We start from the raw sequence: 16,250 nt of genomic DNA on the forward strand, positions 1-16,250 counted from the left end.
TCCAGCTAGCGGAGGAGATGGATGCCAATCCTGTGTGCCCAAGATGATACTAGGGTGAACACTCTGGTGAAGACTTGAGGTACTGTGGAAAGACCGAAGCACAGCAGCTTGAACTGATATTTCCTATTGTCTGGGGTGAATTTTGGGTACTTCCTTGAAGACGGATGGATTGGGATCTGGAAGCACGCGTCTTTTAGGTCCAGTGTGCACATGAAGTCCCGTGGTCTTACCGCTTGTCTGACTATGTCTGCCGTCTCCATGCTGAACGAAGTTTGCTCGACAAACTTGTTCAGAGCTGAGAGGTAGACGACGAGTCTCCAGCCTCCAGATGCCATTTTCACAAGAAAGAGTCAACTGAAGAAGCCTGGAGACTCGTCGAAGACCTCTTAGAGAGTGCCCTCCTTCAACAGGATCTGGACATAAGCCCAAAAGGGCTAGCCCCTTTGGCTATCCCATAGCAAAGGAGTCTATTGACACTGGATTAGGGGAGGGAGAGATGTTGTGAACGGGACGCGATACCCTGAACAAATCACGGAGATTGTCCAGGGCTTGGCCCTGAGTTGCTTCCACCTGTCCCAGCAACTTTATACGCATTCCCCCACTGGCGGATAAGCGTGGGGAATGCCTTTCTTAGCGTTTACAGCCTCGGCCGCTCCCTCTAGGAAATTTTCCTCCCATGGAGGACTTAATGCCTTTTCAGTCTTTGTTCGGAAAGGGCTTTTTAGACACCCTTGTCTTCGCTGTTGTCTTGTTTGTCACGAGCTTCGTTTGACCAGACTGCTGAGGAGCAGGTGGTTTATAGGGCTTGGATGTCAAAGCCCTATGGGAGGGAGTCCTGGTGGGACTTCCTCCATCTCTCTGCAGCGTGTTCCACGTCCTTCTACCCAAACAGGGAAGTTAACTCTAAAGAGGAGTTCTTGATCCTAGCGATCTCAGCATTTAGGACCTGCTGGTGGAATCTCTCAGACAACGCATCTTGACGTTTCACAATGGTGTTTGCCTATAAGTTCGAGACTTGATGGGCAAGAAACTTGATGGTGCGTGTGCCTGAGAGGAGAAACTTTCCATCGCTTTCCTGGTGCGTTCCTTGGAGAAATCCTCGGTTCAAACCAGGATTCCCAGGGTCCCCACGACAGATCAAGCCATGAAGTAGCCTGCATAGCATACTTCATGACTTTCTCTTGGTTAAGGATCTCTGCTGCCGAGAACGAGACCTGACGGCTGGAGAGCCTCTCTAGAGAGACTTCCTTGGTGAGCTCTTCCACAGAGGGCTGGAGAGGAAGAGCTGGACGTGGCTCGTCCAAGATCTCAAAATACCTCCTATGCTGGACGTGAGGAGGTAGGAGAAGCTTAGCGGTAGAGCCAGAACGTTGGGAGGAGGAGAGCTCGGAGAGTTGTTAGGTAATCTTAGCCTTGGAACTCTTTAGCCCTTTAGACTAGGGCAAGGCTGCGCTGGCCTTAGAGGGCTTCTGAGTGCCGAAGATGCGGTCTAAGACTGTGTCTTTGCCCTCTTGTGGGGGTATCTCTGGGTCGGTAAACCGGTTGAGTACTCTAATAAGAGTTAGAACTTGCCAGAATGCACGTTCTAACTCTTTCTGCTCCCCATCCGAAGTGGGACTAGGAGCAAAGTCTCCTTCTTCCACCCCAGAGAGCTCCTCTCGGGGTGGGTCGCGGGCATCCCTAGAGTGACTAGCGGCTCCTGTAGGCCTGGAGGTCCTTGAGGACGATTTTGGAAGAGTCTTGGAGTCCTTAGATTCCTTCTGAGGAAGGATGTAGGACCCAAGCATCGAAGGCTGGATGGGATCGTCCATCCTGACTTCCGTCGGTGGTGGAGAACTCTCCGTGCGAGGAAAACTACCTTCGAAGGTGGAAGGGAGGAAGTTCGGGCCTTCACCGACTCCCTCAGCAGAGGTAAGTTAGGAGAGTGTCCGGCAAGAGAGACAGGAAGGACGGGCCTTGAAGGCCTAACTGGAGTTAGCTTTACCCTAGGGGATGCAATGTACTCTAAGACTGCTGTTTACTCTTCAGGGTAAAAGTAGCCTAGGTTCCTCGCGGTAGGTCTGCTGGTGCCTATGGAAGGGAGGTCAGAGACCAGCGTAATGACATGGCAGGCCCGAAGGCTTGCACTACTGCTCTGACCATGGCACCGAACCAGGGCTGTTTGCAGACTGACGCACTGTCGGACAGCTCACCTGAAAGGAAAGGGACCGAAGGTTCCCTGTGAGGAGTCTCAACCGTTGTTGGTGGTGGGTACGCCTTTGTAGGACAAATCTTCGGGATCCCGAACCCTTCTGTAAGCCTTTCCCTTTCCCCAGTGATCGTACTGTAATGGGTTTGCGGGGGAGAGGAGTGAGGCGATGGTGATGTGTCACAGTCTTTATTGTGATGTTCCTTGCATATTAGAGCATGTAAAACCTGTTCAGATGATTTGCACAATTGCACAGGAGAGCGCTGGCGAGCAAGAGAGTGCTCCCGTGCAGGAGAGCGCTGGCGAGCAAGAGAGCACTCCCGTACAGGAGAGCGCTGGTGCACAGGAAGCTGAGTGCGCAGGTGAGCGCTGGCGAATGAGAGAGTGTTGATGCACAGGAGACCATTGGCGCGTAACAGAATGCTGGTGCGCAGGAGAGCACAAGCGCGCAGGAGAATAGCACTGCGCATTAGCGCGCTAACGCGTATGAAATAATGGATGGTTTGTGTCTAAGAAAGCTTTGTGGGTATGAAATAAATATTTCATTTCTTTTTTGTTATGAGACACTATTAAGTTTTATAACACTCTGTGGCCCCCCCCCCCAAAATGCCTTAATCCGTTATCATTTCTTTCTAGGTACTGACAGCAGCCCCCTACACTCAGAGGGGAATTTAGACTAAGTACTGTACCTGTATATAGGAAAGATGAAGTTGCCAAAAGAATAGTTACTCAAGACTTGTATTGTAAATATTTCTGCCCTGCTACATGGTAACTTGATTCAAAATTAGGAGCCAATGAAACTAGATTAGTCTTATCACTGACCTAGGTGGTAATATATTGACACAGAGGGTTTATGGACAGTTTTTTTTTTTTTTCAAATACTTGCCCCAGAGCCAAGTAAACATAAAGGGGCATAGAACAGTCTTTTCAGTGATGGCCAAACTTTACAAGTGTTGTCAGTTCCTAAACCCAGTGGATTGTTCATGCAGATTATGAACACCAGTGTTGTGGGGTTCTCCTTTAAGCTTCAAGTTTGTTCCTGTCATAGTCAGGAATAAATCTGCAGGATTCACCTGAGTATGTAACTTTGCAGCCTAATGGTAGACTGGATATTGATAAGGACAGTATTGATTGAGGGAAAATTATTGTAGTACAGTATTTTCACAGTTTTATATTTACTCGATGGTTGATTTGATATTGCTTAAAAAAAAAACTTGTGAGTGTCCAGCATGTGAATAGTTTTTTCTTATTATTCAAATCTTTTCTTATCTTGTTATCTTGAGGCTGGAGTATAAAGGGATGCTAATTTTGCCTTTAATTACTTATTTGAATTGACAAAACAATGATAATGTAATCCTAACAGTTTTTTCTTTTACAAATGAATATTTTTTTTGTTTTTATGAAGACAGAAATTCATTCCAGTTCCTTACATCACTGTGTCCCCTTCTCAGCCAGTTTTTTAGAATTGCTTTTTTCCTTTCACCTAATGTTCTGATATGTTACCTAAATTCAGTAAGCTAAAGGAAAGGGAAGGAAAGGGGGAATTAAGGTTCTAGCTAGGTCCCCTTGCCCAGTATAAATCAAGGGGTGGTGCCCAGTGCTCCGTTCTCTTGACCTGTTACCTAGATTTTTGGGTATTCCACCGTTGAATATTTTTTTTGTGTAGTGAACGTTGGGTTGTGGTCGGCATTCGGACACTAAGCAGTTCGGGTGCTACCTCTGTCCACAGTCCGCAAACCACTACAGCGTAGGCGAACACAGCTAGCTGCGCAGGGGCACGCTGACGAGTTGGCGAGTGCTGTAGCGCTAGCGAGCGCTGGCAAGCTGGCAAACGCTGGAGAACAGGAGATCACTGGGGCATTGGAATATACTGGCGAGTAGGCGAGTGCCAAGGCACCGAAGGGCACTGAAACGCTAAAGAGCAATGACACGCTGGCGAGTGATGATGCTCTGGAAAGCGATGATGTGTTTGAGGGCACTGACGAGATGCTGGTGAGCGCTGGTGCACTGTAGGGCGCTGGCAAGCGTTGGCGTGCAGCTAAATGCTTAGGAGGTGCACCACGAACAGGCAGATGATGAATCGGTGACAGGAATGGTGAAGGCAGATCAGTAGGTTGGTGTGAAGGTTGAACTGGAACCAGGATGTGCCCTTTGGAAGGACAAACATCCACCGACGGGGATCGTGAACAATCCGCAGAAGAGTCCAGGACCAAAGTCCGAGGACTAGCTGCAGCATTATCAGGAGAAGGTCCAGGAACAGGGGAAGGTCGAGGGCCAGAAGACGAATGAAGCGGAGGCTCCTCTGCGGGAGATGGCTGCGAGGATGAGGCTGAAGAGCCGAAGAGACGCCTTTTCATCGACGGTAAAAGGCCACCTCTAAGGCGAAGCGGAGGGCGAGCTCTGCGTCAAAGACACCTTCTGGGGGCCAGTGGATCAGCAAGCTGACCTTTAGAAGCAGCAGTCCTCCACAGAGGAGTCTCTATGAGTGAACTCCCACGAGGAGGAGAAACACTCGCAGGAGAGACCGAAGAAAGACTAAGTTCCTCCCTCGAAGGATGACCTGGAATGGGGGAACAGAGTCGGCAGCAACAGTTGGAGAGTCTGAAGGTGCAAGGGCGTCGGCAGCAACAGTTGGAGAGTCTGAAGGTGCAGGGGCGTCGGCAGCAGCCACAGAAGACACCTCAGACACTACCACATTCACACACGACAGAGGATCTACCTCCGAAGTCGACAATGGCTGCGCACTAGCACCACGGATAAGGCGCAGCAAGGAAACCTAGGAGGGCAGATCGGAAGCCCCAAGGACGAACACACCTGTACAAAGGGAGACAGAGACAAGGCTCCACCCAGGGGGAGAAGTGGGGCTGCTTCACTAGGGGAAGCAATACCATCTCTCAAGGACCGGAGTTGGCCGTAAATTAAATGGTGTACGCTGCTACTTGACGGTCTCCCAGAAGAGACCGAACGAGCAGGAGCTTCAGAGGAGGGTCGGGATGCGGAAGAAGAGGTCTTGGGTTTTTCCCCTTTTGAAGAAACCTTCGAATGAGAAATATCCCGCTTTGACTTCTTCTTCCGCCGTCACCCGAACCTTTCCCACAGGGAGGCAGACCACTCGCGACACTCACTACATCTGTTAGCACTATCACACCGTTGACCTCTGCAGGCGGGACAAAGGGTGTGGCGATCGGTGTCCAAGGCCAACATGAAGGTTCCACAGGGCTGACCTTCGAGTCCAGGCAAGTGCGCATGGTCGCAGAAGTCAACACACACACTAGAGAAAAAAAAAGCACAAGCAAAAGCATTAAATGGCAGTCCAAATAGGCGAAGGATGAAGAACGGCAACGACCATACACCATCCGTGCCAAAAGCAAAGTGAGGTAAATAACCAGTGTGTGAGCAGTAGCAAGCTACCCCCCCTACCCCCGATAACTAGCGGAATAGGTAGTTAACACTCGCTAAATTTTAATGGCTAGTCCTTTTAGCTTCGCGAAAACTAATAACCCCTAATATATAGCGTAGGTTTGTATTCCAGTTACGGAACAAACTGTTGGCAAGCGCCATGCCAAAACTAGAGTGAAAAATCTCATAAAGACTCAGAGAACAATTGATAGCCAAAGTAGAGTACCCTGAACTGGAATACCTTGTCGGCTATCATCATCCTTAGGTACTTTGTGGAAGATGGCTGAACTGGGACTTGAAAGTATGCATCCTTCAGGTTGATGGTGATCATTTAGTCCGAGGGTCTGATCACTTGTCTGACTGTTGTCACCATCTCCATCTTGAATGGGGATTACCAAAAAAATATGTTCAAGGTCGAGAGAACAATGACTGCTCTCCAGCCCCAGACGACTTCATTACAAGAAAGAGTTGACTGAAGAATCCCGCTGAGCCGTCCTCAATCTCCTAGACTTCTGCCTGAAGGGTTAGATCTTTGAGAGATCCTCAGTGATACAATGGTGATGTCAGACGAGGAGGAATCAGTCGAGGGGGAGAGTTGGTGAACTGGAGAAGGTACACGAAGTGCACCGCCTCTGTCCAGATTTTTGCCCCATGGAACCACTACCTCCTCCACTTGATCGGGAGGCATCCTCTCACTGGTGACATTGTGGGAGGAATGCCCCGCCCTAATGGAGTCTTTGACTTCTGCCTCTTCTTCGGCCTCTGTTACCCCCTTGGCTGTAAAGTTATATTTACAGACGGGAAACATTTCAAACAGAAAATTACAAATTCGAAGATAATTTGTATTTTTCCTAACCATACAAACCTTAGCTATTTACAAAGGGTATTACTTTTAGCGTAGCTGAAATGGCGAGCCATTAGAATTTAACGAGGGTGTATTACCCCCGCGCTAGTTAGCGGGGGGGTAGGGGAGTGGTAGCTAGCTACCCCTCCTCCCCCTCACACACAGGTGAATACTCACTTTCACTTAGAGGTAGGACTTGTCTTGGGGGACAGGGCTGGCGGGCAAATATGTGTAAATAGCTAAGGTTTGTATGGTTAGGAAAAATACAAATTATCTTCGAATTTGTCATTTGTTCCGTAACCGAAATACAAACCACGCTATTTACAAAGGGTGACTTATCCCTTAGGAAGGGTGGAAAGTCCCCAGCCATACTGGCTTTGGCTTTACCCGGGGACTCAGAATCCGAGTGAGTCGCACTCGAGAAAAGGAGTCCCTGCACCTCACAAGTTCCTTGCTCCGCAAGGAACCATGTGGCCTACGTAAGCTTGTGTGTGAAGGAAGAAGTGTGACCCGTCCTAGGCAGTTGACCTGGAGTTCCAGAAGGAACTCAGGGTTAGGACGTTCCCAATACCACCTCGTCAGGGTATGGGGGACGCGACAGTATTGACTCAATACTCGGAACACAAGGAAGCATGGTTTACCTGCAGAGGTTCGAGGTCAGCTATGCAGAGACCAGGATGCTGCTTCCCCGTAGAGGGGATGATGAAGAAAGAAGTAAGGGCCAGACATACTTCTTTCGTTCATGCAGACTAAAACCTGATAACAATGCCCTCAACCTTCTGCTACCTGTCCAAAAAGGAGCCTGAGGTTAGACCAGCTGTTGTGTAGCCACCACAGAGCGATAGAAAACGTATCGAGACTCCTGTGAGTCACGCCCTGCAGGAAGCGGGCTGCGAAGGTCATTAGACGCTTCCAGACTCCAGCTTGTAGCACCTGCGTCACAGAGTAGTATTACTCGAAGGCGAGGGACGTTGCGATGTATCCAACATCGTACTGTAGGGCGACGTGACGGGGGAGGCTCTGGAGACAGGTCGAGATGAATGTCCTTGAGTCCGGGCTGAAGAGGTATACTGGTGACTCTCCCCCCATGTCCTCCTTGTGCTCCCAAATCGGCTGCAACTGAGGACAAACTGCAGCTGTTCCCAGCGCTAACCTCTCGATTCCTTTACTGGCAAGAAAGAGAAGGTCTTGGGACATCAGATACAGAATGGAGACTCGAAATCTTGAATGAATCGGACCGAAGGGCCGGGACCCTCAGATTCTGAGTCTAGCCAACAACTCAGGAGCGAGCCTGAATGTTGCCTTCCCCTCTTCCTTAGAAAGGGGGGAGTAGTAAGAGACCAAGAAGATTGCTTACACACTGGCCGTGGCCAGAGTGAGAAGAAGACCCAAGGCGGAATACAATCCGAGGCCTGTCGTAAAGGGTCTTGAGAAGATCTCTTAAAGGACTAAAAGTCCGAGCCATGCTCCAAGTTGGAGGTCTTCCTCCGACTAGGGCAGGGACGATCGTAGCTTTGCATGAGCGAGGACAGATCCAGCGGGCAGGAAAAAGTTATTCCTTTAAGCCTGAAGGTCAGGGAAAGGCTGAGCGACAGGCTTCATTGCCGAGAGCGGAAAGTAGTTTCCTCCCGCCGAAAGGCAATAAGACCGTTATTGCTGGAGAAGAGGCCTCAAGGGAAGAGGTATATCTCCCACGGCACCAACCACCTTAGACTCTTCACTTTGCCTGGGAGACCCCTGTGGATGACTATCGCCGAAGACGCGACCTCCGTACCGCGACTGTAGCGGGTTGTCTCTTCTTGAGGAGGAAGCGTAGTGTCTCCAGGCATGAAGCCGAAGCGACGCCCCGGTTCGGGAGAGATGTCGCAGTGTGGTTGCTTGAGTAGTCTGCGCCATGGGAGAAGCTCTCCCGGGAGTTCCGTCAGGGGAAGCAGAGGGTCCAGAAACCGTTCTGCGCATAGTCCCAGTGGAGCTCTCCCATTGAAAGGTTGACAGACAACCTGGTCTTGTTGAGACCCATTGTCCACAGACAAAAAGGAGGGAAGACGCAGGCGTCGAAGTTGTCCCACCATCACCGGAATGCATCTTGCCAGAGTCTCGGGGTCTGAGACTGGGGGGAAGAATAGCGGAAGCTTGAGGTTCCAAGCTGTCGCGATCAGGTCCCCCAGACCAGCACTTGCTGGTTACCCAAGGTCAAAGACCCCCAGGTACACTCTCTCTACGAGGCTCTGCTCGGATAGTCTGAGAGAAACATTCCCCTGCCTGGAATGAGAGAGCCGATGGTGGTATTGAGAGAATCTCAATCAACCGGTATCTCTACTGCAAGATGTGAAGGTGTGAAAGTGCGTCCCCTGATGGTTAGAATGAAGTCGACGCGCAACGGGGCGACTCGGCAGGAGCTGTAGGATCTGAAGAGGGGCCAGACTAAGGCCCCTAAGCCTGCCTGAATGATGGAGAGGTATCCTTCAGGTCTTGACCATAGGCCTGGACCGGAACATGCCCCCCCCTTTCCTTTGACGAGTCCGAGAACCGCATCAAGAATGTGGGGAAAGGACGAGAATATCCACTACCATCAAGAGGCTCCATAGGTCAACACCCATTGCAGGTCTAATAGTTCCGCTGGTCCCCTAGGGCCAGGGAGTCCGGTTAAACATTGCCTGAAGCCACCGGAACTTGGATCGCCCCACATGGAACTTATCCTGAGGCGACCGTTCGGACTATAGACGGGTCAATGAGGAAAGGAGAACTAGGAAACGTTCCAAGGTAGGGCTGAAAGCTCTGCTTGACTGAGAACAGGTACTGCGACTCTCCTCAGTCTTGCCACAGTCAACCGAAAGGAAGGCTCGGAGGATGTGGTAACAGAATCTGGCATCCCCAGGTGGTCACCCATCCAAGTACCGACGTTGCTTAACCTCGCTGGACGGACGAGAAGCGGGGTTTCCAACGTGGTAAGGCCGTTGACTCCATATCATGACCAGATACTCCAGATGTTGAGGCAGAGGAAGAGAAGGCTCCAAGCAAAATACCATGAGCCCACACTCATGGTAAGCATCCGGAAGCCTGTCCCGGCGCTGAAGAAGGTCGAACCCGAGCCTACCGGAGTTGACCAGCCCTCCAAACAGCAGAGGAGGCGGAAGCCTGCACCTGAGCGGCCAAGAGGAAGGCAGGGAGAGTTCTCTGGGGAAACAAACCTGCTATGCCACGGTGGGATAGCCACACTGCATCATAAGCAGGAATACTTGCAGTCTAGGCTGAATTCGACGAGCACCCTGGAAGATGGATGGAATGGAAACTGAAAGTACCCGTCCTTCCGATCCAGGGTTTAAGGAGTCCTGTCGCCTCGTTACCAGTCTGATCGATTCTGCTGGTCTACGCTGGCCGAAGTTTGTTCGACAAACTTGATCATGGCTGAGAGGTCGACTAAGGACATCCGCTCTCAGATCCTTTCTTACAAGAAAGGATCGACTGAGGAGGCCGGGGGTGAAGCCGTCGATGATCCTAAGGAAGACCTTCGCCTAAGGTATGGATCATTCTGCCCAACCGGGCAACTCTGCTGACGCTATGGCATAGAGGTTCAGAGACATTGAATTCGCTGAGAGACGGCAGGCGCGAAATCCTTGGCTAATCACAGAGATTGTGCGGGAATGGGCATCAGGAAGCTGTCATTCGGATGAGTAACCTTAAGCATCCTCCCCGCGAAAAACCTGCAATCCTAGAGTTCGTGAACTCCTTTTAGGACTATGCCCCCCCGGGGGAGTCTCCCGTGCCATCTGTTCCTGACAGGAGGAAACTGCAATTGGACACCTTGTCCCAGTTGTCGTAGCCGATAACTTAGGCCGACGTGGTTGAAAGAAAAGGGCGCTGGAGCCCTGCAGAGTCTGGAAGAAAGCGCCTTGGAGGAGTGAAACCGGAAGTCGATTTCCTCCGCACAGCAGCTGTCTAAGTCTCTGTCCTTGGGCACAAACAAACTCTTCTCAAGGATGGAAGGGTGTCTGAGGTCGTCGACCTCCACAGATGAGACACCCGAAGGAACCCCTCAGTCAGCGCGTCCAGATGGTACAACATCGAGCTTGTCCGCAAGTTAGATACTTAACGACGAAAGGCCAAGGTGCCTGAGCTCGAGAGGAGGAAAGTACCCTTGATCTTCCTGTAGCTTCCTTGAACCAAACCTCGGGCCGTAACCGAGGAGGGAAAGAGCCTGGTAAGCTCCCAGAGGAAGAGGTAAGCAGTCACCCCTCGTCCGATGGAGAAAACTTGAACGGAAAGCCCCCCCGCCAAAAATCCTTCCAGGTAATGACGGGGAAGGGCTAACCCAGGTTCAGGAAAGAGTGTTGCTCAGATCTCCCTTAAGTTTCTCCTATTCTTGCAAGTGCCATGCTCTGCATTTACGGGGTGAGGCCGTGTTCTGGAAATACGCTCCAGAAGAACTCGCCAGGCTGCGAAAACCCCATTGGGAATCGTGGTCGCAATCGCCCTGGAGCTCGCGCGACGGAAATTCAAAGATTTTCGCGTGGGCGAACGTGGAAGCGCTCATGCGCGGTAACGCAAACGAAGGTGAGCGAAGGAGCGCAGAAGGAGGGCGAGCGTGGTAGGAAGGGCGAGAGCTGGTGGTCGGCGAGCGATAACCCATAGACGAGCAATGGATACTGCAAGAAATAAGCCAACATTTGTGCGAAGAAACACTGTAGGTTCGCGCGACGGAACACCATCCGTCCGCGCGATGGAAAAAACCGCTGGTTCGCGCGTGGGCGAACATTGGAGAGCATGAGCGTAGACGTGCAGGCACGTGGGAGTGTGGGCGCGCAGGCGAGTGGTCGCGCGGGCGCGAGCGGGCGAGCGGTCGCCGTGAGGGTGGGCAGGTGGATGAGAGAGAGTCAGAGGCGGCGAACGCAAGCGTTAGCGCGATGGCGAGGAAACGCGCTGCCGTGTGGGCGAGGAAGACCGCTGGCGATATGGATCAACAAGCGATCGGTGGTGAGCTGGTGAGCGCTAATGCGCAGGTTGGCGATGGCGCGTTGTGTTATGCCGACGCGATGGTCGAGCAGTTTGCGAAGGTGAACGATCGCGAGCAGCCTGTGCAGGAGGGCGATCGCGCGATGGTGATCAACATGCGCCGGGTCGCACGATGGTGATCAGTATGCGCAGGGTCGCGCGATGGTGATCAGCATGCCAGGGTCGCGCGATGGCGATCAGCATGCGCAGGTCGGCGGTCGCGCGATGGCGAGCAGCATCTGCAGGTGGGCGATCGCACGATGGCGAACAGCATACGCAGTTGAGGGTTGCGCGATGGTGATCAGCATGCGCAGGGTCGAGCGATGGTGATCAGCATCCGCAGGTGTGCGGTCGCGCGATGGCGATCAGCATCCGCAGTTGAGGGTCGCGCGATGGCGATCAGCATCCGCAGTTGAGGGTCGCGCGATGGCGATCAGCATCCGCAGTTGAGGGATGCGCGATGGCGATCAGCATCCGCAGTTGAGGGTCGCGCGATGGCGATCAGCCGCGATGGCGATCAGCATCCGCAGTTGAGGGTCGCGCGATGGCGATCAGCATCCGCAGTTGAGGGTCGCGCGATGGCGATCAGCATCCGCAGTTGAGGGTCGCGCGATGGCGATCAGCATCCACAGTTGAGGGTCGCGCGATGGCGATCAGCATCCACAGTTGAGGGTCGCGCGATGGCGATCAGCATCCGCAGTTTGAGGGTCGCGCGATGGCGATCAGCATCCGCAGTTTGAGGGTCGCGCGATGGCGATCAGCATCCGCAGTTGAGGGTCACGCGATGGCGATCAGCATGCGCAGGTGAGCTAGTAGCTGGCGAACCATGTTCTTTCAGAAGTGTTGGAGAACGTTGGCGTGCCGGCTGTAACACACGTGGGCGATCCGGAGATCGCCGAGAGACAGGTGATTGCTGGCGAGCTGATGATCGCTGGCGAGCTGATGATCGCTGACGAGCTGATGATCGCTGGCGAGCTGATGATCGCTGACGAGCAGAAGGCTACGCGTGGAAGCCTGCGCAAAGAAGAGGAGTCCTTGACCCCGACCTGAACCGAAGTTCAAGATCGCGAGGGCGAACGTGGGCGCACAGGGCGCGTAACAGGAACCAACAGGAACCGCAGGGATGATCATCTTGAAAGCGCTGACGAACAGGAGAGCGCTGATGAGCAGAGGAGCGCCTGTGTGCTAACACTGAGCAGGAGCAGGAGAGAACACAGCTGAAGGGCGCGCAGGGAAACCCTGACACGCAAGGGAAGAACCCCCGTGGGGGCAACCCTTTGCCCCGAAGGGATCGTTGTCCGCCGGAAGACTGATGTCCGTCGGAAGACCGCTGTCCGTCAGGAAGACCGTTGCCTGTCGGAAGACGAGATCAGACTGCTGTCCATCTGCACCAAGGCGGAAGATCGAGAAAAAGGAGTTGTAGGCTGCAAACGGAGATCCAAAAAAGGCGCCTCAAGCACCCTTATAGGGAGATGAGAGGCCCTTACGACGAGGCGGACGGTGGGCCTTACGGCGAGGGAGGCCAACAGCAACAGCAACAGAAGAAACCTCCGAAGAGGAGTCTCTATGAGTGTACTCTCTCGCGAACGAAAGAGAAACACTTCGTGGAAGAGACTGGTCAGCCAGTGACCTAAAAGGAGCAATCCTCCGAAGAGGAGCTCCTGCAGTTGCCCAGCCGCTTGAGCGAAACTGCAGGTGCGACCGCTCAGCACCAAGAGCATAGTCGCACGAAAAAAAGGCAAGAGAAGAACCCCCCAAAAGGGGAAAAACTCAAGCCTGGACAGGAAAAACTTCCCTCGGAAGGAAAGTTACCCGCCCAAGGAGGCAAGCCTCCTGAGAGTTCTAAAATGAACTGGAGAGCTGTCCGTCGTCACGGGAGTACTTCCAGTAGAAGGAGAAACGCCCCTGACGAAAATACAAGGGGGGAGGCAGCAACAGCCGAATCCCCAGGACTCAACCAGACAGCTCACACCGTTGCCATATTACAGAAACGAACTAGATCGGTAAAAAAAAAAAAAAAAAAAAAAAAAAAAAAAAAAAAAAAAAAAAAAAAAAAAAAAACAAACAATGGCTGCCAAGAGAGGACCAAGACAGAGACGTCTGTCACAGTCCGAGCCATAAGTGAAAGTGAGTATTCACCTGTGTGTGAGGGGGAGTAGGGGTAGCTAGCTACCACTCCCCTACCCCCCCGCTAACTAGCGCGGGGGTAATACACCCTCGTTAAATTCTAATGGCTCGCCATTTCAGCTACGCTAAAAGTAATACCCTTTGTAAATAGCGTGGTTTGTATTTCGGTTACGGAACAAATATATGTTTACCTGTAGTAAATAACATGATTTAAACAAATTTGACCTTCATTTCAACGGCAAACAAACAAAACAAACAATTCGACTACTTTATTCTCCACAACAAACTCACTAAAACTGGTATAATTGAAATGAAGTCATATACAATGAAATCACATTATTTACTACAGGAAAACATAGTTCTGTTAAAAAAGTTTTACCCTAACCTTAATGGTTTTTGGTTCGCCGTGCTCTCGCTCTGCTCGTGAAAAAATAAAAACATCAAGCTCTGTATCTCCTGGAAAGCAGTAATGTTGAGCTGTGCACGCTAACATTAATGATTGATTATTATTTCATAGATAATTATTCCCAGTATATTTTATTTAAAAATAACTAATGGTTCTTGCTTCGCCATGTACTCGCGAAAAAGAAAAACATCAAGCTCCTCTGTACTGGCAAGCGGTATACATGTACTGTATGCTGATCTGTGCACGACCCTCCACCAATTGGTTCTTATTTCTTGGTAATTATTCGACAGATTTTATTAACTAAAAATCCCAGACCCTAAAAAAAAAAAAAAAAAAAAAAAAAATAATGACTTATTTTCTGTTTGGATTGGTGAAGGTGTTTCTCTTCCCTGTAAGATAACCAAGAACAACACTTCAGGAATGTAATCTTCGTGGTATGACACTACCTGTATATGTTTATAGAAATGTCTTAGTTACATTTGGTGACACACACAAAAAGGATTTGGAGAGGACTGAAGCAAAGTACTATATAAGTTTCCTTACGCACAGGCACGTGATTGGTTAACGGAAGCATAAGTGTGACAGTATGGCGTCTGTAAAGTAAACTTGAAAGGTAAACTCGTTCAGAGCAAGTATTTGCTATGTGAAAACTGAATGTAATACGGCAATAACAGGAAAAAAAAAAAAAATGACGAAAAATTAGTAAGGTAAAGAATAAATATTATCTTAAGGGAATACATTAAAATGTTGTAATAACGGAAGAAACGACTTTGAACTTGAGAAAATGAGAAATATACACGTGGGTATTGCATCAACGAATACATATAAACGGTATTAGGATAGTTAAGTCTCGTGGTATACCGTACTTGAATGTCGTGAGTAAAAAGAAATATGTACACGTGAGTATTGCAACAACGAATACATACATACGGTATTAGAAGGGACAAATACTTGAATGCTGCTGGAAACAATGGGGAGGGGTTATAAGAAAATGAGTAATCCTATTGGTCAAAATAAAGTGGGCGGGGTTAATGTGCATTTGTTCTAAAACTGGTTAACACGCATGAATATACGTATGAACGGGAGAGAATATAACCGCTTCGTAAAATGCCAACAAATTACATATATACCAGAAGTATGGGATATAGATAATTTGTAGAGTTTTTCACGGATTTATTATACAGTACGTCCAAGAAAACAAGGTATAAAGAAGAAAAGGTTTTTTACCAATATATATTGTTTTCCCCAGCCAAAACCCTGGGTTCACACTGGGGATCCCCCACTATCAACAGATATATATATATATATATATATATATATATATATATATATATATATATATATATATATATATATATATATATATTTCATTAGGTATTTATTTGGTGAAAATAAGCGTCATTTTCGAAAAAGAGCGTTTTACTGCAGGAAAAAGCTGTTTTTTAATGGCAAGTTTTCCCCGTCTGTAACTATAATAAAACCCCCGTGGCAACATTAAGGTTAAGAGGGCTGGTTCTGAGGTTTTTTCAGAATTGAAGGTTTACTTAAATATTTACAACAACCATATATGTAATCTCGTAACCTTCGAGCATCCGAGGTTAATTAGTTACAAATAATTATATCAAAGAGTATAAATAAAAACTAATTATATAAAGTAAACCTTATCCAGAGACTGGTTTGGGAGATGACAGAACGATAAGCGAGCGGCAAAGACAAGTTTACTCTACAATAAAAGTAGGTTTAGAACTGTCATATATTTTAAGAAAATAGACCAATATTATTGATAATGATGCCATATATATTCAAAATAATGGAATATACTTTCTTACTTGTAAGGCAAGGACGGTGTTCACAATTTTGATCGTATTTACAAAATCATCTGATTGTTGTTTACAGATGGTGCTTTAATCGCCCAAATGTCAATTTACAATCCACCAGAAGACATCTTATTTTGTATTGTATCTCTTTTATAATCATCTACAGACAAATTTTCCTTATTTTATAATTATTATGATTAAAATAAACAACACTGGCATATATTCAAAACTAGATTGTGTGTAGTATGCGAATTTATATTTTCTAAACAGGGTAAATTGTTATATATAAAAAAAAATTTTATGCCAGATAAATTAAACTGGTTTGACTTGTTGAAGATTAAGATACATAAAAACAATGTCCATTTGCATTAACAATAGGATTAAATTAACTTTTTACATCTTTAATATTAACATATATCCCGGAATTTAGATTTTCTAAACAAGGTCGATTGCATAAACATTTAAGATAACTTAATG

General features: G+C 49.0%; 1 protein-coding gene across 5 annotated transcripts in view; it reads right to left on the bottom strand.

Annotated features, from left to right (window-relative positions):
• Positions 1 to 15,875, bottom strand: part of LOC137631052 (protein GDAP2 homolog) — a 97,241-nt gene extending 81,366 nt beyond the window's left edge. For 2 of the 5 annotated variants that reach the window (XM_068362643.1, XM_068362642.1), the window contains exon 1: positions 15,786 to 15,848. The gene's annotated coding sequence lies outside the window, so the exon portion shown is untranslated. Of the gene's footprint in view, positions 1 to 15,785 lie in introns of all 5 variants that reach the window. The other 3 variants (XM_068362640.1, XM_068362639.1, XM_068362641.1) reach the window with 3 other exon arrangements.
• Between the last annotated feature and the right edge of the window lie 375 nt (positions 15,876 to 16,250).

The sequence above is a fragment of the Palaemon carinicauda genome, chromosome 39 (assembly GCF_036898095.1).
Source record: "Palaemon carinicauda isolate YSFRI2023 chromosome 39, ASM3689809v2, whole genome shotgun sequence".
NCBI lineage: Eukaryota > Metazoa > Arthropoda > Malacostraca > Decapoda > Palaemonidae > Palaemon > Palaemon carinicauda.